Below are 27415 nucleotides of genomic sequence, written 5' to 3'. Positions count from 1 at the left end.
AGGAGACCCGGCAAATGTTTTACTATTTTATCATGGGGTGGCGGGACAGGGAATGGCCTCTTTCAAGGCCTTTCCCAGGGCCTTTTTGGGCCTTGAGCAGACCGGCTCCCCGCATCTCTCCCTTTTTTATTTATTAAAAAGCCGAGCCTCCCTACTCATTGCTCGAGAAAAAGGGAAACAAGATTATTTTTTCATAATACAGGAAAACTTCATAATTCTTTCAGTAACTAAATTCATAAGACATTGTAAAAAACATGATCCACAACAGAGAAAACAGAGTACAATAACAAACATTATAAGCAGGGTTTTCCACCAATCACTCTCAAACCAGGATTTAACTTGCTCCCAAAAAGAAAGGGAGGAATCCTGCATGGAAAATATTTGATGTTGAAGATCATTTACAGCATCAGACACATTGGAAGATAAATCTGGGATATACACACAGCATTCTACTTTTATTATAGTGCAGATCCCACCTTGAGCAGTAGTAATAATGTCTAGGGCCATTCGGTTTTATTTGTTTTGGTTTTATTTATTTATTTATTTCGGTTTTATTTATTTATTTGTTTATTTATTTCATTTAAAGCTTCAATAGTCTTCTTTGTATCTAGTAAGGCTTGTTGAGTAAAATTAGTTAAAGCATCTACATGGGCCATTATGTCGACCGTCCCAATAGAGGGGACGAATACTGCTGCCAAATAATCATACCAATGAAATACAGCTCGAGACCATCGCGCTTTCGAAAAGGGGAGGTTGGCCAGATTCTTGATGGGCTTATGACTAATGCGGCTGGGAGCAAACACAATTCCTAGGCTGCACCATCCTACCCAGCCATGGCAGCCATGGCCAGACATTAGGACCACAAATCCATTTTGTTCCGTTAGGAACAACCCATCTGATGCCTGGATTATAAAGCCAATCAGATCCTGGCCAAGGCGTGGATGTATGAACGGAAAAAGTAACATCAATTGCGCGTCCACACAAAGTATTGGGAGTAATACCCATATGCTTTAACAAATGTCTACCTAAATTTCTTCCTCCAAAGTTGGGTTGATGTTCTTGTTGTTCCCAGCAAATGTCCGCTCATTTAAGCAATTGTCCTTTTTCTGGGGTCATCCAAAAGTATTCATCCCAAATCTGATAATAGGCCCCATAATATCAGCTGGAGTGACCTTGTCCCTTACTGGAGAAATTAATATACTGATTAAAGGCAGCAGAAATTGTCCTAATACTTTGGTTGGCACTAAATCTAATTAGGGAATTACTAGGCTTCAAATTACACTAGGTCAAAGCTGTGATATTAAGAGAATTAAGGCTAAGGTGAATCTGCTTATATTGTTTTAAAAATTCACACACCGCAGGTAATTCTTCCTGACTCATCGGCAAAACCCACCATGGTAAACCATTTACAACTGACAAAGGCATGGTAGTGCATACCCAACAAGCAGAGGTATTATAAAAATCAGCATAGGGATGAGCCCAAGAGAGAAAAACATTTCCTTCAGCGCTAGGAAAGGCTTGATTCATAACAGCGCATGCTAATGCAAGCACCAGGTAAGATAGGGAAGTGTGTGGATTGATTGTATCCGCAGCAATGTGTCTTGCTCCTTCCACAAACTCATGCAGTTGTTTATTTGTTGGCAGAACATTGCTGTCTTGTATCCGCAGCCTCTCCATTCCAGCAGTCAGCGACCCTCTCCGTCTGGCGTACCAGCCTCTCCAGGAGCCAGCGCGGTGCTTTGGCATCCTGTGGGAAAAACACAAACATGTCCCTGCCCCCATATCAAAACAGCGTCAGGGCCATGCCACCGATTAGTAATTGGATCTTTCCAAGTTACGAAAGGTTTGTTAGTAGCGGCTGGGGACCAGAATCGCTGTGCTGCAGTTTTGCCTTCAGAGTCCAAATTTTAAAAATTAAGAATAAAAAGAGCGTGATGTAAATAATTATATGGTGTGAGGGGATACAACTCCCCCTTCTTTCATTTTAAAAGCTGGTGTTTTAATGTCTGATGAGCTCGTTCAACGATGTCTTCGCCTTGGGGATTATAGGGAATGCCTGTTTTAAGAGAGATGGAGAGAGGGGAGCAAAAATTAAGAAAAGCGGCAGAAGTATATCCAGGTCCATTGTCCGTTTTGATGGTCTTTGGAGTTCCCATAATGGAGAATGCTGCAAGGCAATGTGCGATACAATGTCGAGCTGCTTCTCCTGTTTGTAAAGAGGCAAAAATATCCAGAAAAAGTATCTATATTAACATGAACATATTTCAATTTACCAAAGGAAAGAACGTGAGTAACATCCATCTGCCATAAGTGGTTGGGAAGGAGGCCGCGGGGGTTCACACCATAGTGAGGAACAGAGAAAAACTGAGGACAAACAGGGCAGTGTTTAACTATTTGCCTGGCGGCTTCACGGGGTACGTTAAATTGTAGTCTGAGGGTATTGTTGTTTTGATGATGTAATTGGTGAGAACGTTCTGCGAGTTGGGTCTGGGAAAGGAAAATATGAGTGGCGGAATCAGAGAATGCATTTCCAGAGGTAAGTGCTCCGGGTAGACTCGAATGAGCGCGAATATGGCCAAAAAAGCATTTGCGAATCCTGTGATGTAAAAGAGTTTGTATATCACGAAGCAGTTGCTGAATCACTGAATTAACAGTATAAATAAAAGGAACAGTTTCCAATTGATGAAGAGCTCTAATAACATAATGGCTATCAGAAAAAAACATTCACAGGTTCAGAGGCAGAGTTTTGTAAAACAACAAACACGGCGCATAATTCTACTTCTTGTGCAGAGGAACAGCCTGTAAACCAGGAGGTAACATTATCATTAACAACACAAGCAGCGTTCCCGTTTGATGATCCATCAGTGAATACGGTGACTGCGTTTGTGGCTGCGAGACAACTACAGAAGGAAACAAAGTCATGTCGACTAGCAAAGTGTAGCAGCTTATTAGTGGGAAAACGATTTTCTAGTCTGCCGGCAAAATGAGCCAGGGCTGCATTCCAGGAATCGCTGAACTGGAACAGCCAGTCCTGTTGTTCCTTTGTAAATGGTAAACAGATAAAGTAAGGGTCTTTCCCCAATAATTCTCTGGAATCCCGATGGCCCTTAGCGATAAGATTACTGACTAGATCAAAATAAGGGGTGAGTACCCGAGCAGGGGAAAGAGGCAAATGGATCCAATAAAGAGGGGAATCTTGAAAAAGAACAGCTGTAGAGGTGTGTTTAGAAGGAAGGATATACAAGCCCCATTCTTTTGTATAACCACAATGAGAACTTGTTTGAGCAGCCAAAGTTTTTTCTACTATATTTAAAGCTTGGCGTCCTTCATCAGTCAAAACCCGAGGCGATGTAGGCTCTGAAGGTCCTTTAATAATATCAAACAGGGGTTTTAATTCCCCAGTAGTGATTTACAAATAAGGACGAATCCAATTAATATCTCGTAATAATTTTTGAAAATCATTTAATGTTTTCAAATTATCTTTACGAAGTTCTAATTTTTGAACTTTAAAAGTCTCTCCTTCTAGTCTAAAGCCTAAATAAGAATAAGGTGGGCTATGTTGAACTTTCTCAGGAGCTATTTGAAGGCCATAGTGCTGTAAATCAGCCTGAAAGCCGGAAAAGGCAGACAAGCATTTCAAAGCTTACTTGCAGTCTATTTCTTCTATTTTTGTCCACAAATGTTCCACATTGTTTTCCAAATTCTGATTTTCATAACAAATAATCTCCCCCAGAGAGGCAGGCCCTAGAGACCTGCTTCTAATCATTAGGAGATAAATATTGACTATTTAAATTTTCAGTGATGGACATAGTAAAAGGAGCAGTTGGTCCATAAGGGCACAGGCTTGTTTTAATTCTTTAATTTGTTTAAATGACAGGGGTTCATAATACCTTCGCTGTTGAGCGTCTTCAAGGACGGGGAAAAGGATAAGAAATCCTGCCAAGGTTTCTCCCTGCTGCCTCGCCTGGTGAATTGCAAGTTGGTGGGGGGACAGTTCAGAGGTGTTTTTTACAGATAATGCCTTTGCGGATGCCTCAGACCCCTTTTGCATATCAGCTCTCCGTGGGTCTGTCTAATCCGGCAATAATGGATGGAGGCTGTGATGGTAACTGATTAGAGGGACATAAGGGCTGGGAAAAAGCTTTAAGTTAAGAGCATCAAGACGTTTAGTCATAGTTGTAAGCAATTTTTTAACCTCCGAAAAAGGGGATAATTCCGCTTGTGTTTTAACAGCGGTTTTTTCAGCAGCAAATAACTCCTAAGGATTTTCTGCTTGCTCAGCAGGGTCTAATTCAGAATCAGAGTCAGAGGAACTCTGTACAGGGGGATTTTCTGCCATATCAGAACCATGCTCCGAAGGAAGAGCAGTAGGCAAGATGGGAGGTTTGCCAATTATATTCTTTAACGCAGTCTCCAATTTTTTGCTTTCATGTTCAGGGTTCAAACAGTCTCTGATAAGAGTCCATAATGAATAGGCATCTAACGGTACCTTCTCAGCCCCATGTAAAGAATAATACTGCTGAATTTGCTCCCCTACCTTCTTCCAAGTTTCTATATTTACAGTCCCATCCTCAGGGAACCAAGGACAAACTTCTTCTACAAACAACAAAAACTTTTCTAATTTATGTTTAGCAACAGTAACTCCTCTCACCTTTAACATAGTCTTAAGCATAGTTACAAAAAGCTCTCTACTACTACCTTGACCCATAGTTTATACTCTCGACTAAAACCCTCTCCGCCCTTAAAAAATCTGTACTCACGTTTCTCTTTTTTTTCCCCTCGGGATCCACTCTGTACTCATGTTTCGGGCGGCTGCGATCGTGTAGCCCAATCGAGTCCCTGTTCATGGCGCCACCTGCCGGGGCCACCTGCAAAGAGAACAAGTCCCGACCGCAACCACACGGAGGCCTGAGAAAAAAGATGACAGTAAAGGATGGGGTCGAGAGGACTGAATGCTCTTTAGGCAAGTCAGCAACTTTATTGAGTAAAACAGCTACCTTTATACTAGTACAAGCAGAAAACATAGTTCATAAAAAATGCCATCTGGTGTTTGTCTCATCAATACAATTCTTTGCAGAAGCTTACATCTTCTTTTTGGCATTCCAAGATAAACTACTAAGTGAAGGTCACTACTACGTTTTTCTCAAGGAAGAACAAAGGAGACCTGGCAAATGTTTTACTATTTTATCATGGGGTGGCGGGACAGGGAATGGCCTCTTTCAAGGCCTTTCCCAGGGCCTTTTTGGGCCTTGAGCAGGCCGGCTCCCCGCACGAGAATATACATATAAAATGTGTACATATTATTCCTGAAATGTTCTAAGATTGCTACAAGAGTCCTCCAGTCATTTTGATCCACAGGAGAAAAAGTTTGCTTTGTGTAGTTGAACAATTTTTATAAGACAAGCTTGAGAATTGGAGATGAAAATATAATTGGTTCATATAATTTGTCCCATATTTGCCCCTTCTTCATTGGTTAATCCTGTGTTTTGAATTTGTTGAGCTATTTGCTCAATGGTATTATGTTTACCTAGGAGGACAAGAATTTTGCAAGGATGGTGCATAATGTGATTTCCTATTATATCTTCTTAGAACACTTTCCCACTAGAGTTGTTATAGAGGGCTGCCACTGCTGGAAGTTGTGGTTCCCCAAAGGCCAGAACCCTTTCCCCCAGGATCACAGCAGAGAGTGCGCTAGTCTGAGGGAGCTGGATTTCAGGCCTGCTGCAGGATAATGAAGACAGGAGCAGCACACCCCCAGGAGGTAGCAAATCAGTAAGAGTCCCCAGTACATGATCACCAGCATGTGAGTATTAGAACAAGGATCATTTTCTTCTCATCAGGTTTTAGAGAACTGAGAGCTGAATAGTGAACAGTAGTACACAGATTTTGAGAGCTGGCAGCAGCAACAAGTCACCCCAAGATGCAATGGGCCACAGGATGGCAACCATGCTGCAGCAGGGGCAGAATCTGAAGTCTCAAGGACGTGGTCACCATCAGTTTAGACTCTGATGACCTAAATGGCTTCAACATTTAGGCTAACAGCATGGAGAAACATGCTCAACTTGTGCTGAATATCAGAGAGACCAAACTTATCATCAGTAGAACTAAGAAATGTGTTGGGCAACATTGTTCTGGGTCAGGCTCCCTTGAGATCATTCATTAATTCATGCATTTTCTAGCATAGTCTCTTGACAAACTACCAGCAAGAGCTTTAGTTCATTTTACTAAAAGTATAAGAAGAGCCTCACTGAGGTCTTGTATTGTGGCTTCAATGGTAGCATAACTGGAAGGAGAGGGGAATACTATTTCCAAGTGTCTACCATGATCTAAGAATAGTAACTAACAGCAGAGGGAGTCAGTGGCCTCATAAATCTATTTGCCACTGGCTAAGGGCCATCCCCCAGGGAGATAATCTTCTTCCATTATATAGGCAGGGGCATGTTTTCCCTCATACGATGCATGGGTTAGTCACTATGTTATCTATGTTCCCACTGGAAAAGGGAAGTCTGTTTAATTCTTCTCAGGCCTTGAAAGCAGAGGCCATACTACAGACTGGCATTTCATGGGCCCACCAGGAAGAGATTAGCGGCATCAGATCTGAGACTGTACCAGTGCGTGTTTCAGAAATTCAAGCTAACTTATCAGTCTGTGCATTGTAATGAGGCTCTGAAAATCGAATTTTTTTATGTGACCTTGATTTGCATTTTGGGTATCTGTGATGCAAGAAATACCTGGAGTTCTTTACCCCAAAGGAGAGTGTGAAACAACTTAGATAAGGGATTGTTGTTGCTGCCGTTAGCAAGTCCATGTGACCATATGGTCGGCAACAGACCAAGAGTCTATAAAAATGCGAAGGGGCCAATTGTTGGCCATCGCATCCTCCAAAATTAAAATGACTATTTTGTGGTCCACTGGGATGACCCAGAGGGGATGGGATGCGGAGGGAGGTAGAAGGGGGGTTCAGGGTGGGGAACACATGTCCACCCATGGCTGATTCATGTCAATGTATGGCAAAAACCACTACTATATTGTAAAGCAATTAGTCTCCAATTAAAATAAATAAATAAATAAAATGACTGTGCTGACTCCTGGGTCCCACCTTTGATTAGGGATGTCCGAGTGCAGAAGATTTTCAGTGGGCTTCACCCTGTGTGATGTTGGTGCTGAATCTATAAAGTATACAAATTCCATTTCCTGATCACTCAGCTGATTCTAAGAGGCTCCCCAAGTGACCAATGGATATTGGTGAGGGGTGACCTCTTCAGGCACCACTGCATCTAGCAAAGGATTGAGGACATGGAAATCATTTCCTCTTGTGGGTGGGATATGCCAGAAGGCCCAGGTTTGGCTCTCTAAGTAGCATTTTCATTTGAATAATGAAAGTTTTCCATTATCTGTGGGGTGCTGCCTCATAGACCCAAGGCATAATGAACAACTGGGGCAGAGTCAAAGGTTCAGGATTTGTAAAAGCACTTATTCCAAGAAAGATCCATGATACAGCCAGCAGTTGCCAACTGAAAGTTGTGAAATGTGCAGCCAGAGAAGGCAGTTTTTTGCAGCAGAAACCCATGAACAATGACTGATTCAGGGACTCCAAAAGGAGTTCCAAAGGAGTTTTTGTTCCAAAAGGAACAAGATAAGGTAGCCAAAGCCTCTACAGTGAGTAAGTTTGGGGAGTTGGGACGGTTGAGTGACACTGATAGAAGTGCCTGTTTTATTGCAGTTTAGAGCTTTTTGGTTTGGGGTGGCAAGTCATTCAATGCAAGCCAATTTACATTCAGCCACTATGAAAAAGAGTATAGAATTTTCTCAAAAAAATTAAAAATAAAGCAATCATATGATCCATCAAATCCACTTCTGGGTATTTATTTGAAGAAAATGAAAACACTAACTTGAAAAGATACCTGTACCCCTACATTCACTGAAGCCTTATTTACAATAGCCAAGATATGGAAACAACCTAAGTATCCTCTAACAGATGAATGAAATAAGAAATTATCATATATAAGAAAATCTTGTCATTTGCAACAACACAGATAGACCTTAAGGGCATTATGCTAAGTGGAATAGATCAGACAGAGAAAGACAAATAATGCTTGATCTCACTTACATGTGTTCGCTGCAGCACTGTTTACAATAGCCAAGATATGGAAGCACACTAAATGTCCATTGACAGAAGAATGAATAAAGAAGATGTGGTGTGGATAGATAGATAGAACAATGGAATATTACTCAGTCATTATAAAGAATGAAATTATGCCAATTGCAGCAATATGGATGGATCTAGAGATTATCATACTAACTGAAGTAAGACAGACAGAGAAATACAAATGTCATATAATACTCCTTACGTATGGAATCTAAAAATAAACTACAAGTGAACATACTTTAAAAAACAGAAATAGAGTCACAGATATAGAAAACAAACTTATGGTTACCAGGTGGGGTAAGGGGGAGTGGGGTAAATTGGGAGATTGGGAATAATATATACACACTACTACTATATATAATATAGATAACTAGGGCTTACTATATAGCACAGGGATCTCTGCTTAATGTCATGTTTCAGCCTGGATGGAAGGGGAGGGAGAATGGATACATGTGTATATATACATATATGTACATGTATATACACATATGTGTATATGTGTGTATATATGTGTAGCTAAGTCCCTTTGCCTTTGTCTACCTGAAACTATCACATTGTTAATTGGATATTCTAACACAGAACAAATCATTTAATAAAAAGTAAAATAGATGACTAGTAAGGACTTACTGTATAGCCCAAGGAACTCTACTCAATACCCTGCAATGACCTATATGGGAAAAGAATCTAAATAAGAGCAGACTTGTGTTTATGTGTAACTGAGTCAATTTTATGCACACCTGAAACTAACAGCACTGTAAATCAACTATTCTGTAATAAACAACTTTATAAATCAATCAATAAAATAAAATTAAACTCATAGGTACAGAGAACAGACTGGTGGTTGCCAAAGGTGGGGGATGGAGCTGGGAGAAATGGGTAAAGAGAGTCAAAATATACGAACTTCCAGTTAAAAAATAAATTAGTTATGGAGATGTACTATACAGTATGGTAACTATAGTTACTAGTACTGTATTGTATATTTGAAATTTGCTAGGAGAGTCGATCTTAAAAAGCTTTTATCATAAGAAAAATTATATAACTATGTACAATGACAGATATTAATTAGACTTATTATGGTGATCATTTTGTAATATATGTATATAAATATTTACTCATTATCTTCTATTAATGCAATGTTGTATTCAATTATGCTAATTCTAAAATTAATTAATTAACTTTGTAAAGAAAAACAAAGTGAGTCCATTTGCAAAAAAGCAGCATAATGGACTGAAATCAAATTCTGTGACCCCATGGACTGCAGCACAACCAGCTTCCTTGTCCTTCACCAACTCCCAGAGCTTGCTCAAACTTATGTTCATTGAGTCCATGATGTCATCCAATCATTTCATCCTCTGTGGTCCCCTTCTCCTCCTGCCCTCAATCTTTCCCAGTATCAGGGTCTTTTCCAACAAGTCAGTTTTTCGCATCAGGTGGCCAAAGTATTGGAGCCTCAGCTTCAGCATCAGTCATTTCAATGAATACTCAGGATTGATTTCCTTTAGGATTGAATGATTTGATCTCCTTGTGGTCCAAGGACCTCTCAAGAGTCTTCTCCAACACCACAGTTCAAAACATCAATTCTTTGGCACCTCAGCCCTTTCTCTTTCCTCTCCACCTTTTCTCATCCTTCTCCTTCCCACCCCCTCCCCCTACTCTCTTCCTCCCTCCCTCTCTCATTATAGCTGTATCCCACCTTTTCACACTAGGGACCAGCCTCTTACTGCTTCCCACGTGGGTCATTGCAACGTCCTCCCAAGTCTTCTCCCTGCCTGCTTCTCCCTCGTGTAACCTCTCCTACCCAGTTCAGCCTTTAAGACATCCTGCCCAGGACCACACTCCTGAGAGGAGTCATTCTTGCAATATGACCTCCCTGCTGAGATGTGTCTCTGTCCTTCCTTTATTATATCGCTCGACTCCATCACATCGGTCTGTTCTGCTCTCAATGGTGCCATCACTCACGTCTTATGCCCCTGCTTTTTCTCTTCCTGGCTTGGACTGCATGCCCAGGTGCCCGTGTGCACACACAGACACTCAGCATGATGAACTGTGCTTCCCAGCCTTTCTACAGACCTTCTTCCCAGTCTGAGAGTCTGGGTAAGGAAATGGACGAATGTTTAAGACATGAGGAACTTAAAAAAACAAAATTTTAAAAAAATTTTATTTATTTGGCTGCACTGGGTCTTAGCTGTGGCACAAAGGATCTTTAGTTGTGGTACACGGAATCGAGTCCCCTGACCCAGCTTCCTGCCTTGGGAGCCTGGAGTCTTAGCCACTAGAGCACCAAGGGACATCAACACTTTGAAAGCCACTGATGAAAGGAGACACACAATGGAAAGACTGTATTGACTTTGGTTGTAATTCTATTTACCATGCCGAATGACTCAACTTGGGGTAAAAACGCGGTCACTAGATCATGTGCTTTAGAGGGAATTTAAAGTACAGTATTCTTTTTTAACTTGGGAAAGTTTATGCAGTTTCTAGGCAATTATTTCCTGTAGGAATAAAAATATGTGTTCCTCTTTCATCCTGCTCCTCTTGCTGCAGTTTCTCCTCATTAGTGGTTTCCTTCCTCTTGAGCTGTGATAATGCCCTCCAAGTACTGAATCTATTACAGCCAAAACTGGTCTTTGCAGGCCTGACAGAAATACAGATGGGAGAACTGAAACATCTGCCTCAATTCAGGCTGATATTTATTGAGCACCTGCTATGCCCCCAGCTTATGCAAACCGCTGTCATGCTCACTATTCTTATTAAGTGTACAGGAGTCTGCAAGGAATGGTGTAGACTCCATAGAAGGGAGAGAAGAGAAAAGAGACCCCGCTGCTTAAGGCCGTTTTTTCAGACTCCTTTGGTGACATTTCTTTGTTTGCCAACACTCTCCTGTTTAATCTCCCCCATCTGTTAAGTGGTGAAGAATCATCTCTTTTCCATATCAGCCCTCTAGCCCAAACAGCACGTTTTCCCACTCCGTTTAGTATGCCAGGGACAGCTTAAGTAAATATAGCCAGACAAGGTGTTAACTATTTCTTGGCTGAACCAGGCAGAAGCAGGAGCTCCTTCTTGGCCTTCATCCACTGTGACATAGCCCTTTATGCCTGCCCCATAAAATCTAAGTCTTCTTCCATAAGTGACTGCATACAGTTAGCAAACTCAAATACTGTATAAGCACCCTGGAAAGAGAGTCTAATTATGACAGCTTGGCCCTTGTGGTATCAAGTTCCAATTACCAGTGGTCAAGGAGCTACCAAGAAAGATTCTCTTAGGGGAACGTGGGCTGGGAAGAAAGGATCCCACATATCGAATATTGAATACAAAATAATCTTTCTGTGTCAACTTCTGACTGACCACATTTATCTCTTCTCTCAAATGTATACACCATCTTGGCTTCTTTTTTGTCCTTTGCTTCTTTGAAGAATCCACCTCCGGTATCTCTCCTGTCTTGGTTTACACACCTTTGTCCTTCTGCCACTTCCATTAGCTTGTTTTGTTTTTCCTCCTGGGGGGTCTAAGGGTTGGAAAACTCTTGGTCAGGTACACATTATCAGTCTCAAACCCATATTTACAGCTTTCATTTTTTAAGTCACTCTGCCTAGAGCTAAAGAGTAAGCACACATTCGCTATGGAGAACTAAAGACAAAAACTTCATTATCTCATAGATTTACCTTAGACCAATCCTGAAAATAGAAACAATTTCTTCTCACCAAACTCAAGAGGAAACTCGAGTACCATTTGCTCTCTTGACCAGAGTCAAGTGTAACAACACCATGGACCTCCCTTTCAACAATTCTGTGATCCTTGAAGATCAGTCCACTATTGAATTTTCCATGTAAATGATCTGTGGATTCCAAGTATATGAATAGAAGCCAACTAGAGATGCAGAATCAAAAAGAAAATGGAGTTAGGGGAGACTTCCCTTGTGGTCCAGTGGTTAAGACTTTGCCTTCCAACATAGGGAAAGTAGATTTCATCCCTGGTGGAGAGCTAAGATCCTGCATGCCTCATGGCCAAAAAGCCAAAACATAAGACAGATGCAATATTATATCAAGTTTTCAATAAAGACTTTTAAAATTGTCCACATGGGGAAAAAAAAAGTTTAAAGAAAGAAAGTGGGGAGGAAATATCAGGGAAGGTAGTTCAAGTCCATGGAGGAGAAGATAGATGCATATCCTGCCTTTCATCAGAAAGCAAGAATCAGAGAACAATGGTCCAACACAGCAAAGAAAGAATTTGTTCTGAAATAAATGCTAAAACCCCCCACCCCCATGGTGAAACAGTGATGCCACTGACAGTAGGAAGCCAATACCACTTCTGCACTCCTCATTCTCCTGAAGAGGCACATAGAATGCTGCAGAATTAGGCAAACCAGCTCTCAGATGCCAGTAATTCAGAGTACTTGTATGTGATGTTGGGAAAACTACACAACTTTTATGTTCTTCATTCACTCATCTGCAAAATGGGCAAAATAATAACAGTAATAATAATGATAACTAGTCCACCATTTGTTGTATACCAAGCACTCTTCTAAGCAGTCCACATCTATCAATGCATTTAGTTCTTATGATAGGTTTATGTTGCAATTACTATTCTTACCCCCATTTAACAGATGAGGCAACTGAGGCACAGAAAGGCTAGAGAAACTTCTGAAGGTGACACGCCTACTAACTAGGTGGGCGAAGAGCCTAAAAATAACAAATGCCTCAAATGTAGTGAGCATAAAATTATAAAAGAATGGAAGTTAATAAAACTCTGCCCAGCTCAGGTAAAATGCTTGATAAACTAATGTTGCATTTTTATTATTATGATCATTATTATTGCTTTAGTTCCCACAAGACTTTTTTCCTGTAACTAAAGCCCTTGTAACAGCGTCCTTGTGGGTCTCTTTGAAACATCTTCCTAGTTACCTGTCAAAAGTTAATTCCAAGCATTACTTATTAAGGCTAATTGAAGTTTTCTTGACCTGGGCCCCCAGAGAAAAATTTATTCCCCAATGTCTCTGCTGAGTAAACTCAATAAAATGTGTATCACTCAAACTGATTAAAAATTGTATAGAAGTCCAGATCAAATGGAGGAAAAAAAAGAGACTGTGAGAAGCAAGACATTCCTCTATTCTTCAAATAGTTTAAATAAAGTATCAACTTCAGAGATTGTAGATCCAATCCTAAATGGGATCAACTTATAGAAAAGGTAGTAATAAGTGATTGATTAAAGGCAAAGGGAGCTAGAAACTCTTTCTTTTCAAACTCCTGCCCAAGAGACCTGTATGTTTTGTGAGCAATCAGGGCATGGTGTAGTACTAGAAAAGTGGGATATATGTTACATTTTATCCTACTTTCTTTTTTTTTTTTTTAATTATTTTTTTTTTTTTTATTTTTCAGGGGGTTTTGTCATACATTGATGAATCAGCCATAGAGTTACACGAATTCCCCATCCCATTATCCTACTTTCTTATCCACATCTGACTTCTCAATTTTGACTCTTCGTAGCAGCATCCAGAGGTAAAATCCCTCAACATCTTTTCTGAGTGTCAAAAAGTGACTATGCCCTCAGTTCATCAGTTTTATCAGTTTATGGTGACAGATTATGAAATCCAACTGAATGTGATTTCTACTACTGTTTTTTACCATTAAAAATCTTATTCAGGTTCATTTTTTAATTTTTAGATTATGAATATGGGGATAAAGGAAAAAAGAAAGACTTTCATTTTGTGATCAGTGGCACTTCAGAAATAACTATCATTGACCATTTAAAATTCTTCCAGACATTTGGAAATATATATTTAAATTCCCAGTTTCTTACACAGATAACATTCACAATATATATACTTGTGATTGTGTTTACTTCACTAGCAATATATTGTAAACATACAATACAGTCAATACAGATAACTTTTCCATTTTATTCCAAATACAAAATGTCACAATTTACTTATTCACTTATTGGAGGAATTTTTACCTTTTACAATTCTTCTATATTACAATAATGTAATGAACTTCTCCAAACAATTATATATTCAGACTTGTGATTATATTTCTGTGAAATACAAATGTAAATTTCTCAATGATAATGTAGAAAAATTCTCCAAGGAGCAAAAAGTGAACAGAAGCTTGAGCCTCCCATTCAGAGGGTGACATTGCCTTGACATTAGAGTCCAGTGATTACAGTGGGCCAAGGGCAACAGGGACTTCCACTATGAACTTGTTCTGGATAAGCACCCTTGAAGATCCTTAGTTCCTGTGATACCAGAAGATTATAACAAAGATAAATGCCTAAAATGATTCTTGGCCCTAGCAGGTTTTTATCTGGGAGGAATCCATATTAGTCTGTAAGGGACCAGACTGACTCTTTCCTACTTTTCTGTAGCAGTAACATCTATGTCCTGAAAACTAAAAGAACATAAGAAAGGCTTCTGGTCCAGTAAACATTACTCCCTGAATATTTAAGCAGTTAAAGAAAGCTTTCCTAGAATTATTGGTTACCTATAATCTCTTCTGTCAGTTTAAACCAGGAGAAAAAGTCTCATACAAAAAAGAATTCAGTATTTCAAAGCTTTCTCCAAACCTGTCGCCAGGCACAAAAGCCAGAATATAAAAAGAGCTATTCACTCCTGCAGAGCAAATGGATCTGGAGGTGTCCGATATGTTGAAGAAGACAGCAATGAAGCAAATCATCAAAGCATCAACATGAACGAAAGATGAAGCATCCCTACAAGATCTTGGAGAAGGGTTTCATAGACAGAGTGGGGGAAAAGCAAAGAGTGGATAAAGGGGTAAATCTTTATATGCAAAAGATGCATTTTGGAGTGCCAGATGACTATTTCATTGCTTCATGAAAAAGGCTTCAAAAAGAAAGCTGCCTACATGGGAATCTGGGTAAACATATTTTGTGAAGGGCCAGTTGAGACCAACAGACATTCTGTTAACTTAGATAGAGGAATTTTCCATGAATAAATTTCAAGGGGAACCCATATCCTCCCCTCAATATGCCTGAGCTTTGCTGCCCTTTTCATACCTCATTTCCCTTCTTCTCAGGTTCACAGGCAGAATCATTAGCAATGAAAAACCGAACTTTGACAGAATTCATTCTGTTGGGTCTAACAGACATCCTAGAGCTTCAAAGTATCGTCTTCATACATCTCCTCCTCACCTACATATTCAGCATCTTAGGAAACCTGACGACCATCATCCTCACACTACTGGACTCCCACCTCCAGACCCACATGTATTTCTTCCTCTGGAACTTCTTCCTAGAAATTTTCTTTATATCCACTTTCACTCCTAGGTTACTATTCAGTATCCCAGCTGGGAACAAGACCATCAGCTTTGCTGGCTGCTTCACTCAGTATTTCTTTGTGATATTCTTTGTGTCCACAGAGTTTTACCTTCTGGCTGCCATGTCCTATGACTGCTGTGTGGCCATATGCAAACCCTTTCATTACATGACCATCATGAACAACAGAATCTGCATCCAGCTAGTCTTCTGCTCTTGGCTGGCTGGATTTCTCATCATCCTATCCCCAGTCATCATGACCAGTCAACTGGATTTCTGTGCCTCCAATATCCTGAATCATTATTTTTGTGACTATGGACCCCTCATAGAAATTTCTTGCTCAGACACAAGACTCCTTTAGCTTGTTGACTTCATTTTAGTGGCTGTGATGTTGGTGGTCACCCTGGTGCTGGTGATTCTCTCCTACACAAACATCATCCGGACCATTCTAAGGATCCCTTCTGCTCAGCAAAGGAAGAAAGCCTTTTCCACATGTTCTTCCCACATGATTGCCATCACCCTCACTCATGGCAGCTGCATCTTCATGTACATAAAACCTTCAGCAAAAGATGGAGTTGCCTTCAATAAGGGAGTCACTGTGCTCAATACTTTAATTCCCCTTTATTGAATCCATTCATTTACACTCTAAGGAATAAACAAGTAAAAGAAGTCTTCAATAATGTGGCCAGAAAAATAGCACATCTTTATTCATTTTAGTGGCCTAAAAATCACTGGAAATGTTGAATGATTCATAAAATTTTGCCAATTGATAATTTGACCTTGTGATAATGCCTTTTCTTAAAACTGTTTCTCAGATAAATTGACTGAAAACACACATCAAAATTTAGTTCTACATCTATCAGCAAGAGAAAGGTATTCAAAGAAGGCCAGTTCAGATATCTTATTTCCTATAAATATCTTTTAATAAAGAAGGAAAATAATATCTTTAGAGTACATGCAAAACAGAAGTGTCTGATTAAAAATTTCTTACTTGTCATAAATCTAGTGATCAGGTGAATGACTATACCTACCTTCCATGAAGGGGTCTTAGTCTTATCAATCACTATCAAAAAGTTGTAAATATATTTTGTCAGAAATTCCTAGATACTTCCCAGAAGAGATTATTCATGATGCCACACACAAACAAAAATCTTCTTCATAAAATGTTCTCAGGTTTTAAGCAATTTTCTTCTCCCTCCAACAATTCCAAAAAAAAAAAGAAAAAAAGCCTGCCTCTTTCTGGCATCTCCTACAGAAAATGTTTCCTACTGTAAAGTACTGATGGAATCTCATGTCTGTTCATAAGGACATTTCTGATCACCGAGATCAAAATGAAAACCATTACCAAGGAATCATTTGGATTCCATTTAAAGGTAAATTAACTTGAAAAGATATCTTAGGTTATGTTGGCAATGATCTGAATCCATTGTAGCTGGAGTCTGGCAAAGTCCACCTGACTTTTACAGGATGCATTTCTAGATGAACCTGAGGAGGTAGGGCATGTTCCAGATGCTTCTTAGGGAGGCCTTGGGATGCTAAAATCTATTAACTCTCTACAACTTCCTGCATTTGGAGCCCCTTGGCTGCCTTTCTGACCTTGCCAATCATGTGGTCATTGCTTCTAAGAGTTAACTGTCCTCTACCTCTTCAAGCCACATCTTTCCCATGAATATTAACAAGCTAGCTCCATGACTATCTGTCCCACCAGCATCCCCAGTAAAGGAGAGCCGTCACTGCACTTTTTAGTGATGCTGTTGCCCCTCTCAGCAGTGCATTTCCCACGACCTTGTGAATTATCTGTGCTCTGGGCCTTACAGTGGAACAAACCAACTAATAGGAATTAAGTTAATATGTCATGTATCTTTTTCATTACTGCCACCTCCCTCAGGCTTTTTACTCCTTCCTTCAGCATCTTCCAGACAACTCAGGTATTTCCACATCACTGAGTGTTAGACATCACTTTTTCAGGCACTGAGAGCTATCCCAGTGTTGAAGTGGGGTCCCTTGGAGGATGTTAAATCCCACATCCTGAAAATGTGTTCCCAAGTCAATAAATTCTTGCTCAGTCAAGCCAGTCTTAGATTCTGGGACCCTGATCAAATCCTAGTTCCAGGAACACTTCTCTGACTTCCGCCAATGCAAGCAAGCCAATTCTTTTCATTACTTAGTATATAGGTTCTTTCCTCTTTTACCAAGTCCAGCATTTCCTCAGCTGGATTATTCTGGCTTTAATCCTACTTATCAGTCTGACATCTAGGAGAGGAGTTGGGGACGGCTCTTAAGGAGAACATTTGATATCTTGTAAATAGGAGGCCTCCTAAACATCTTCCAGCTAGCCCTTGGCAGGGAATTGTGGCCACCTCTGCAAATCCAAAGTACTCATAGCAAGCTGAAAAGTTAAAATCCTCAGAAGCATCTGCCCAGATATGTCTTTTCCACATTTTCAGTATCTATGTTTCCTCCATCAGGGTCCTGAGCTTCATAAAGGACTTGCCAGAACTAAGCATTTGAAGGTCTCTGAAACTCTCTGCAGCTAACAAGCAGATAAACAAACCACTCACCCATGTCTGTCCTCTCACTACAGGAAATGAGGTCTCTAACTAACCAACACAGAGGTGAGCCCTCTAGCTGCCACACTTTGCCATTAACTGCTCGCTAACAGCCCTTAGATTCTTATTACCCTCTTCAGGGCGTCAATACAACTTAGCAACAATCAAGTCTACTGTCTTTGTAGGCATTTTTTTTCCACTGTATTTTTCTAATGCCTGCAACATCACATCTGCCACTGTCGTCCCCTCCACCAGGATATTTTTCCAGATTAACATCAGTGAAAATTGAACAACAAACCGCCACACTATATGCAAGGTAATAGCAGCCCACAATTGAAAGATTTTGAAGATTTTGGTGTACTGAAATTATTGATAACACCAATTAAAACTAACCTCGGGCAATTTCTAACTCAGTGGACTTGATCTATCAATTATCAGCCTTGCACACCAAAATAATGCCCATTGTTGTGTGCAAATACTGTTTACCTCAACCTCTACTATTTGTCTGTACTTAATAATAAACATGAATTCAGAAAGAACAAGACACACAAAAAAGCAAGAAGAAACAACCTATTAATAACAACATAAAACTTTGACTCAGACCCAGAAGTGACACACATCTTGGAATTATCATACACAGACCATAAAATAATTATGATGCCAATGTTAAAATATCTATTTTTTTTAACAAACATGCAGGGCTAGTTGTTAAAATTTAACAGAAAGAGAGAAAGAGTTTTGAGAATATAATAGAATGCTAGAACTAGAAAACACAATAACAGCAATCAAGAATTTCTGCAATGAGCTCATTAGCCTAGTGGACAGAGTTTAGGGGAAAAAAAATCAGTAAAACTGAAGAATCGTCAACAGGAATTATTCAAATTGAGTGCAAAAAGGAAACTATGTGAGAAAAAAAGATTATTTTAAAGCAATGAGACATTATCAAACATTCAAAAATATGTGCAATAACAGTCCAGAATAACAGAACAGAATGAGGGAAATAAATATTTGAGGTCAAATGCTAAGTCTTTCAGGCATGTCTGACTCTTTGAGATCCCTATGGACTGTAGCCCACCAGGCTCCTCTGTCCATGGGGTTTTTCAGGCATGAATACTGAAGTGAAGTGAAGTGAAAGTTGCTCAGTCATATCCAACTCTTTGCAACCCCATGGACTATGCAATCTGTTGAATTCTCCAGGCCAGAATACTGGAGTGGGTAGCCATTCCCTTCTCAAGGGTATCTTCCCAACCCAGGAATTGAACCCAGGTCTCCCACATTGCAGGCAGATTCTTTACCAGCTGAGCCATCAGGGAATACTGAAGTGGGTTGCCATTTCATCCTCCAAGTGATCTTCCTGACCCAGGGGTCAGACCCCAGTCTCCTGTGTCTCCTGCATTGGCAGACAGATTCTTTACCACTGAACCACCTGGGAATAATGTCAGATAACTTTCCAGTTGTAAAGAAGCAAACAACAAACCCAACAAAACTGGAGAACTCACAGCAAAATGTCAGGATATGTCAGTCAGTTTTTCTCTCTCTCCCTCTCCCCCTCCCTCTTCCCCTCCCTCTCTTTCCCTCTCCCCCGCCCCTCACACACACACACACACACACTTAGATGCATCAAAGTCAAACTGCTAAAACAAAAATGAGACTATGTTGAAATCATTTAGAATTAAAAAAAAAAAAAAAACTACTAAAAGATGAGAATCTGAGACTTTTCAAATGAAATTATGCCAGACAGAAGACAGTGGGATGCTGGCTTTAAAATACAGAGATGAGAAATTATTAACTCACAGTTGTATGCCTACTAAAAATATCTTTCTAAAATTAAGACCAAACTGTGAGAGTGCTTGGCTAAGATGGTACAGTAGGAAGACTGTGAGCTCACCTTCTCTCATGGACACACTAAAATTACAACTATTTACAGTGTAATTATTGATGAAAAAGATCAGAATCTAGTAGAAAATACCTTCTGAAACTAAAGATATAAGGGTTGTGAGAAATAGAGATTCAGCTCTTAAAAGGCACACACAAAATTTTGCATGCTCAGGGAATCAAGGCAGAATCAGTGAATTGAACGGAGCTTGGGTTAGGCTCACCTACTCACCTTGGAAAGTATCCCAGAGTCAGGAGGCAGCTGGAGCTCACCTTGGGGATAGAGACACTGTATCAGCCATATTTGGGAGCCTATTCTATGATATGAATGCTGATGCTGCCCAGCACCAATTGGAAATCCTCCCTCTAGCTTATCAGCACCAGGAGCTTGCCCAATCAGCAGTGGGCAGGCTCTATAAGATCCTCTGAAGCCACAACTGCCCTGGGGCATGGCCTTGAATACTTGAGAGAATACAGGACTTGGCACCACACACCAGCATGCAGGCATTCCCATCAGAAACCCCAGGGCCTTGCAGCCAGAGACTGCAGTGCCCAGCTAGTAAAAAGGCAATAACCCTTGGACTACCTGTTCCCTGGCCCAACCCACTAGCCAGCCAGCTCTAGCTCCATGACCAGCTTTGCTCACCTGAGGTCAGGTACCAGCTCCAAGACCCAGAGTCCCAACCCCATTGTCCAGCAGACTGACACACCAACTCCAGGACCACCAAGACCCAGCTCCACCGACCAGAGAGACAACACCAGACCAAGACTCCCTAGGCCCTTGCTGTATCCATCAGGGGACAGACACCAGCCCCAGGACCAGCACAAGCCTGCAACCTGCTGTGGCAGGACACAGTCCACCCACCAGCAGGCTGGTGCCTGTCCCCAGACACCTTGGGCTCTGGCCCCAACCATCAACATGACAAGGGCAGCTCTGAGACGCCTTGGACCCTCAGCCAGAAGCCCCAGTATCCAATCACACCCACCAGTGGGCCAACACAAGCTTTGGGACATCCCAGGCTCCACAGCCAACTTTTTCAGGAAAATCAGTGGACACACACCAGCTCTAGGACCCGCAGGGCCCTATAGTCAGAGATCCCAGGGCCCAGATCCACCCATCAGTGACATAGCACTACTCCAGGACCTTCTGGACCTCAGTACCCCCATCAGTGGTCTGACACTAGCCTCAAGTGACATGATAGATTACATAGATGTATTCCATCCAAAAGCAGCAGAATACACACTTTTTTCCAAATGCACATGAAACAGTCTCCAGGACAGATCACATGCTGGGCCAAAAAACAAATGAGGGCAACAGATCAGAAGTTAATTGCTATTGAAAAGATAGATTGTTATTCACAGTCGCCAAGATGGTGGAGCATGCCAGACCATGCAGAGCCACATTAAGTAGCACCAGGGTCAATCAGCAGGCAGAGGGAACTAGGGGATAACATGAGCAGGAGCCTTTGTTATGGTTTTCATGGGAAGGAATGGGTAAGGCAGTGTAGGCAAAATAGGCAAAGTAGACAAGTTTAGTATTAGCTAGCTTAAATAACTTCTATTTGCTCTGAGTTTAGGGGCTGTTTCTAGTTGTCTGGTACCAAGCTGGATATCATAGCTCAGTAAAGCTGATAGCTGTGGGTATAGACTCTAGGTTGCTTGGTTTTCATATGAAAGGTATGCTTACAAGTAAGCAATTTCTTATCCCTAGGAATTAGCTGACTCTGAGAGGAGCGGTCTACCCACATGTCAAAACATCAGAATAAAAAGACAAGCTGGGAATTCCCTGGTGATCTAATGATTAGGACTCATCACTTTCACTACTGGAGTGCCCAGGTTCAATCCCCGATGGAGGAACTAAGATTCTTCAAGCAACATGGCTTGGCAAAAAGAAAAAAAAAAAGACTAAAAAGACATGCTTAAACACAGGGACTAAATTATTAGGGTCCTATAAATCAAGTGAAGGAGTCTACAGTTTACCTAAAATGAGAAGGTATTGACCTATTAGAAGATTTAAAGAAAAAAAATGATACCATCTGACTTATACTTGGAGAAAATCACATTGGCTTGGTGGAGACAAGAGATGGGACAAGAATGACTCTGGTGAGGGAGAGGGACAATCAGCTAGACTGTAAATTTAGCAGCAAAGATGATAAGAGGTGGTTGCTTGGGATTAAATTTTGGATGCAGGATTAACAAGCTTTGCTGAGAAATTGAATATGCAGTGTTATAAAATAAACATATTAAAATAGGCAGTCATATTTTTTATGTGGGCGACTGAGTGGTAACAGGTCCCTTACTGTTGACAGGGAAACCTGGGAGAGGAACAAGAGTTCTACTTGGGACATGGTAAGTTTGAGATGCCTCTAAGACATCAGATACTCAGATACTCCTGTCCAAACTGACTAGACGGAGTTCATCTCCCAAAAGCATACAGTAAGGCTGTTGAACTCGCTGGAGATACAGTAAGTATGGTGGTTGGAGCCTCAGGTCCCAAGTTACAGTTCTGGTTCCACCATCCACTCTGTTATGGTGTGGTCTTGAAGAAGTAATTTAAGTTCTTCGACTTCTGGTTCCTTATCTGTGGTGACAGAATAACAACTATCACTAGAGTTATTATAAAATCAACTGAGATATTGCACAGCATGCAGCAGTCTCTAAGTGTCAACTACAGACTAATTGACGTAAAGTCAAAAATATGGTGAGTGGACAAAATGAGGGTGGGGGAAGGTTAAGGGTCTGAACAATGGGCAGAACTTAGAGAGTCTCCTGCTTAAAGATGAAGATGACTAGCTAATCTTCACGAGTGGGGCAAATAGGGGTAACACAAGCTCTGCAAATCTTTGGAACCCTTGGAACCCTGACTTCTCAAAGACTTGGGGCCAGTTCCTGCCTTTGTTCAACTAGCTGCATAACTTTTTGCAAACCCCTTAACCTTTTTGTTCATCAGTACCCCTGTCTTTATTTATTTATTTATTTTTAATCAAAACTAAGAATGATTTTTATTTGTGGTTGAAGATCTAGGGCAAGGAAACAAAGCTAACTGATTATTCCACTTCTGTAATCTCGAGGAAATTCTTTTGTGCACATACCCATTCATACTCACATACTCACTAGAGAGTCAGGTGAAAATATGTTTCAGTTATATATATATATATATATATATATATATATATATATATATATATATATATACCCATTTTTAATTAGTTGGAAGCTAATTACTTTACAATATTGTAGTGGTTTTTTCCATACACTGACATGAATCAGCCATGGATTTACATGTGTTCTCCATCCCGATCCCCCCTCCCGCCTCCCTCCCCACCCCATCCCTCTGGGTCTTCCCAGTGCACCAGCCCTGAGCACTTGTCTCATGCATCCAACCTGGGCTGGTGATCTGTTTCACCCTTGATAGTATACTTGTTTCAATGCTATTCTCTCAGAACATCCCACACTTGCCTTCTCCCACAGAATCCCAAAGTCTGTTCTGTACATCTGTATCTCTTTTTCTGTTTTGCATATTAGGTTATTGTTATCATCTTTTTAAATTCCATATATATGTGTTAGTATACTGTATAGGTCTTTATCTTTCTAGCTTACTTCACTCTGTATAATGGGCTCCAGTTTCATCCATCTCATTAGAACTGATTCAAATGTATTCTTTTCAACGGCGGAGTAATATTCCATTGTGTATATGTACCACAGCTTCCTTATCCATTCATCTGCTGATGGGCATCTAGGTTGCTTCCATGTCCTGGCTATTATAAACAGTGCTACGATGAACATTGGGGTGCACGTGTCTCTTTCAGATCTGGTTTCCTTGGTCTGTATGCCCAGAAGTGGGATTGCTAGGTCATATGGCAGTTCTATTTCCAGTTTTTTAAGGAATCTCCACACTGTTCTCCATAGTGGCTGTACTAGTTTGCTTTCCCACCAACAGTGTAAGAGGGTTCCCTTTTCTCCACACCCTCTCCAGCATTTATTGCTTGTAGACTTTTGGATAGCAACCATCCTGACTGGCATGTAATGCAGTACCCCTGTCTTTATTAGTGCATTCGTTCATTTAATAAATCTTTAGCCAAACACTTTGTGTGTGCAGCACACCATGCTCATTGTTCTGGTGATTAAATTAACCTCTAAGACAGTTGATAACTTAGTGATCCAGAGCACAGGAGCTGGAGTTAGACAGAACTCCACACTCTTGGATTTGAGCCCAAACTCTCTCTGTTACTATATGTGTGACTTTGAGAAAGATACTGTCTGAGCTTTCATGTGCTCATCTGTAAAACAGAGAAAATAAAGGTTGCCAAGTCATAGTGTGATTGTGAATATCCAAGGGTTTCATGAATATTAAGTATTTTAGCATAGTGCCTGGTGGGGACCCAGCACTGGTTCCCCAGCTCATGTGAAAACATTAGCAATTGTGAAAACAGACAGCCCCCTACGAACTCCCCAACTTACCCTGTAGGACCTTACAGTGGAGACCCTTCTCTAGAAAGTGCTGAAACTGACATACAAGTAATGTCTCATGAAAGCATTTGCAAAGGTTCTTTCTTCAAATATTTGAAGGCTGTCTGGTACAAAAGGGCTTTGACATTCTACAAGATATGAGAATTTAGCCAAGACCAATGAATGAAGACTTGTCCTAGCACTGGCAGAGGAGGCCAGTGCTAAAAGGGGCTATCTAAATATATGGTGAGTTCCCCATGACTACAGATGCTCAGAGACACTACACAGCATCCTTCTAAGATGTTGAAGATAACATCTGAGCACTGTCATGCTGAAATATGACCCTTGAAAGTGAAAGTCACTCAGCCGTGTCCAACTCTTTGCAACCCCATGGACTATATAATCCATGGAATTCTCCAAGACAGAATTTGGAGTGGGTAGCCTTTCCTTTCTCCAGGGGATCTTTCCAACCCAGGGATCAAACCCATGTCTCCCGCATTACAGGTGGATTCTTTACCAACTGAGCTATGAAGGAAGCCCTAATATGAACCTTAAGGTCACTTTTTTTTAAAACTTTTTATTTTATATTGGAGTACAGTCAATTAACAATGTTGTGATAGTTTCAGGAGGACAACAAAGGGACTCAGCTATACATATGCACGTATTAAGGTCATTTTTAATCCTGAAATTCCATGGGTAATTATTTCTGGTCAGGAGGAGCAGAGAAGCTGCCCCAGGCAGGGAGAACTTGAGCTGAGCTTGAAGGATCAATGGGATTTTAATAGAACGCATAGAAATATTTCCTGCAGGGGGCACTGTCTGTGCAAATGCATGGAGGCCTGGAGAACAGAGTACAGACAGCTGGGATGGAAGATCACAGGGCCCAGCTAAGAGAAGAGTAAAATACAACATGCAACATGGCCTGTGGCTGCCCCACTCCCCTCACAAAGCAAATGCCAGAAGTTGACAATCTATGAAAAAGATTCTACAGTATCCCAAGGTGGTGGGTGGTGGTGGTGGTGGTTTAGTTGCTAAGTAATGTGTGACTCTTCTGACCCTATGGATTGTAGCCCACCAGGCTCCTCTGTCCATGGGGGTTTCTCAAGCAAAACTACTGGAGTGGGTTGCCATTTCCTTCTCCAGCAGATCTTCCCACCCCAGGGATTGAACCTATGTCTCCTACACTGCAAATTGACTCTACTGCTGAGGCACCAGGGAAGCCTACAGAATCCCAAAGTAGGATACAATGGGGCAATATTATCACACACACAGTCACATCATTGCCTGACACTCTAAATCCACAGCCCACCATGGTGATCACTAGACATAGGTTTGGGACAGTCCCTGACTGAGCCCACTGTTGGGGGGCTGCATAGTTCCTTTCAGGCTGGTGTTTCAGTCCAGGTAATACAAAGAGAACTAGGACATAGCAACCGATCCAACCCTAGTCTGAAGAAAGACCAAGTGCACACCTGGGGTCAGGCCCCGCACCCAGGACCCAGAGCACAGGGAAATGTGGGAAACACATGGAGTCTGGAGTCAGGAGACCTAGATTCAAGTCCAAGCCAGTCACTCCCTCCATATAGCCTCCGAAAAATTATTTGACCCCTCTGAGGCCCATGTGCATGCTAAATCTCTTCAATCATGTCTGACTTTTTGCGACCCTGTGGACCATAGCTTGCCAGACTCCTCTGTCCTTGGGATTCTCCAGACAAGAATGCTGAGCCGGGTTGCTCTGCCCTCCTCCAGGGAATCTTCCCAAGCTCGGGACTGAACCCGAGTCTCTTATGCTTCCTGTAATGGCCAACGGATCATCCATAAAGTGCAGACCCTAACTCTCTCAGTTGATTCAAGAGGGACTGTATGAAAAGTGCTTTACTAAATCACATAAAGGTCAATTGTTTCTATATTAACATCTCTTTGTTTTTTTGTGCCATAAGCTCCCTCCTGAACTTTTGGCTAAAGAAAATCAGACTCTGCCTGAATTCCTCCTTCTGGGATTCTCCGACCTCAGGGCCCCACAAGGGCCCTTGTTCTGGGGGGTGTTGCTGGTCTACCTGGTGGCTTTGCTGGGTAACTGTCTGATCACCCTCCTCACACAGGCCAGCCCCACCCTGCACTCTTCCGTGCACTTCTTCCTGCATCCCCTCTCCCTGGTGGAGGTATTCTACACCTCCTACGTCGTGCCCAGGACACTAGCTGACCTGGCCTTCCCGCACCACCATGCCATCTCCTTCTGGGGCTGTGCAGCCCGGATGTATGTCTTCATTGTCCTGGGCATCTCAGAGTGCTGCCTGCTCACAGCCATGGCCTGTGACCGCTACGCTGCCATCTGCCAGCCCCTGCAATACTCCACCCTCATGAGCTGGTGGGCCTGCATGGCCATGGTGGGCATCTCCTGGCTCAGGGGCATCATCACAGCCACCACCCATTCCTCCCTCATCTTCACCCTGCCTTTCCCCAGCCGCCCAGTCATCCCTCACTTCCTCTGCAACATTCTGCCAGTACTGAGATTGGCAAGTGCTGAGAAGCACAGAAGTGAGGTCTCTATTGATGGTCACCATGGTCTTCATCATGGTCCCCTTCTCTCTGATCGTCACCTCTTATGTCCACATCCTGAGTGCCATCCTGGCAATGGCCTCCACCCTGAGATGCTGAAAGATCTTCTCCAGTTGTTCTTCCCACCTGCTCATGGTCTTCCTTTTCTTTGGAATTGCCAGCATCACCTACATCTGGTGCCGGGCAGGCTCCTCTGTCACCATGGACCACATTCTCAGCCTGTTCTACACGGTCATCACACCCATGTTGAACCCTATCATCTACACCCTTCGGAACAAGGAGGAAACAAAAGCCCTGTGGCATGTGGTGAAGAGGCAGATCCCCTCATCCTGAAAAGACTCAGGGGTTGTCTGCTCACTCACTCACTGCTGCTCCTCCTAGCCCCCAGATGCTAGTTTAAAACCCAGCTGACCAGAAACCGTGAGTGTGTGGGTGTGCCTGTGTGCAATCACACTCAGTCACTCAGCCATGTCCGACTCTTTACAGCCCCATGGACTGTAGCTCACCAGGCTCATCTATCCATGGAATTTCCCAGTCAAGAATACTATAGTGGGTTGCCATTTCCTCC

The 27415-nt window shown here is 41.7% G+C and overlaps 2 pseudogenes; both read left to right on the top strand.

Annotated features, from left to right (window-relative positions):
• The first annotated feature begins 15200 nt into the window (after positions 1-15200).
• On the top strand, positions 15201-16132 carry LOC136161068 (olfactory receptor 6C4-like; annotated as a pseudogene).
• A 4335-nt stretch (positions 16133-20467) lies between these two features.
• Positions 20468-27180, top strand: LOC136161016 (olfactory receptor 10P1-like; annotated as a pseudogene).
• The last annotated feature ends 235 nt before the right edge of the window (positions 27181-27415 follow it).

The sequence above is a fragment of the Muntiacus reevesi genome, chromosome 1, assembly GCF_963930625.1.
Source record: "Muntiacus reevesi chromosome 1, mMunRee1.1, whole genome shotgun sequence".
NCBI classification, from domain to species: Eukaryota; Metazoa; Chordata; class Mammalia; order Artiodactyla; family Cervidae; genus Muntiacus; species Muntiacus reevesi.
The sequence above is the reverse complement of the archived record's forward strand: the minus strand, read 5'-3'. Positions and strand labels throughout refer to the sequence as shown.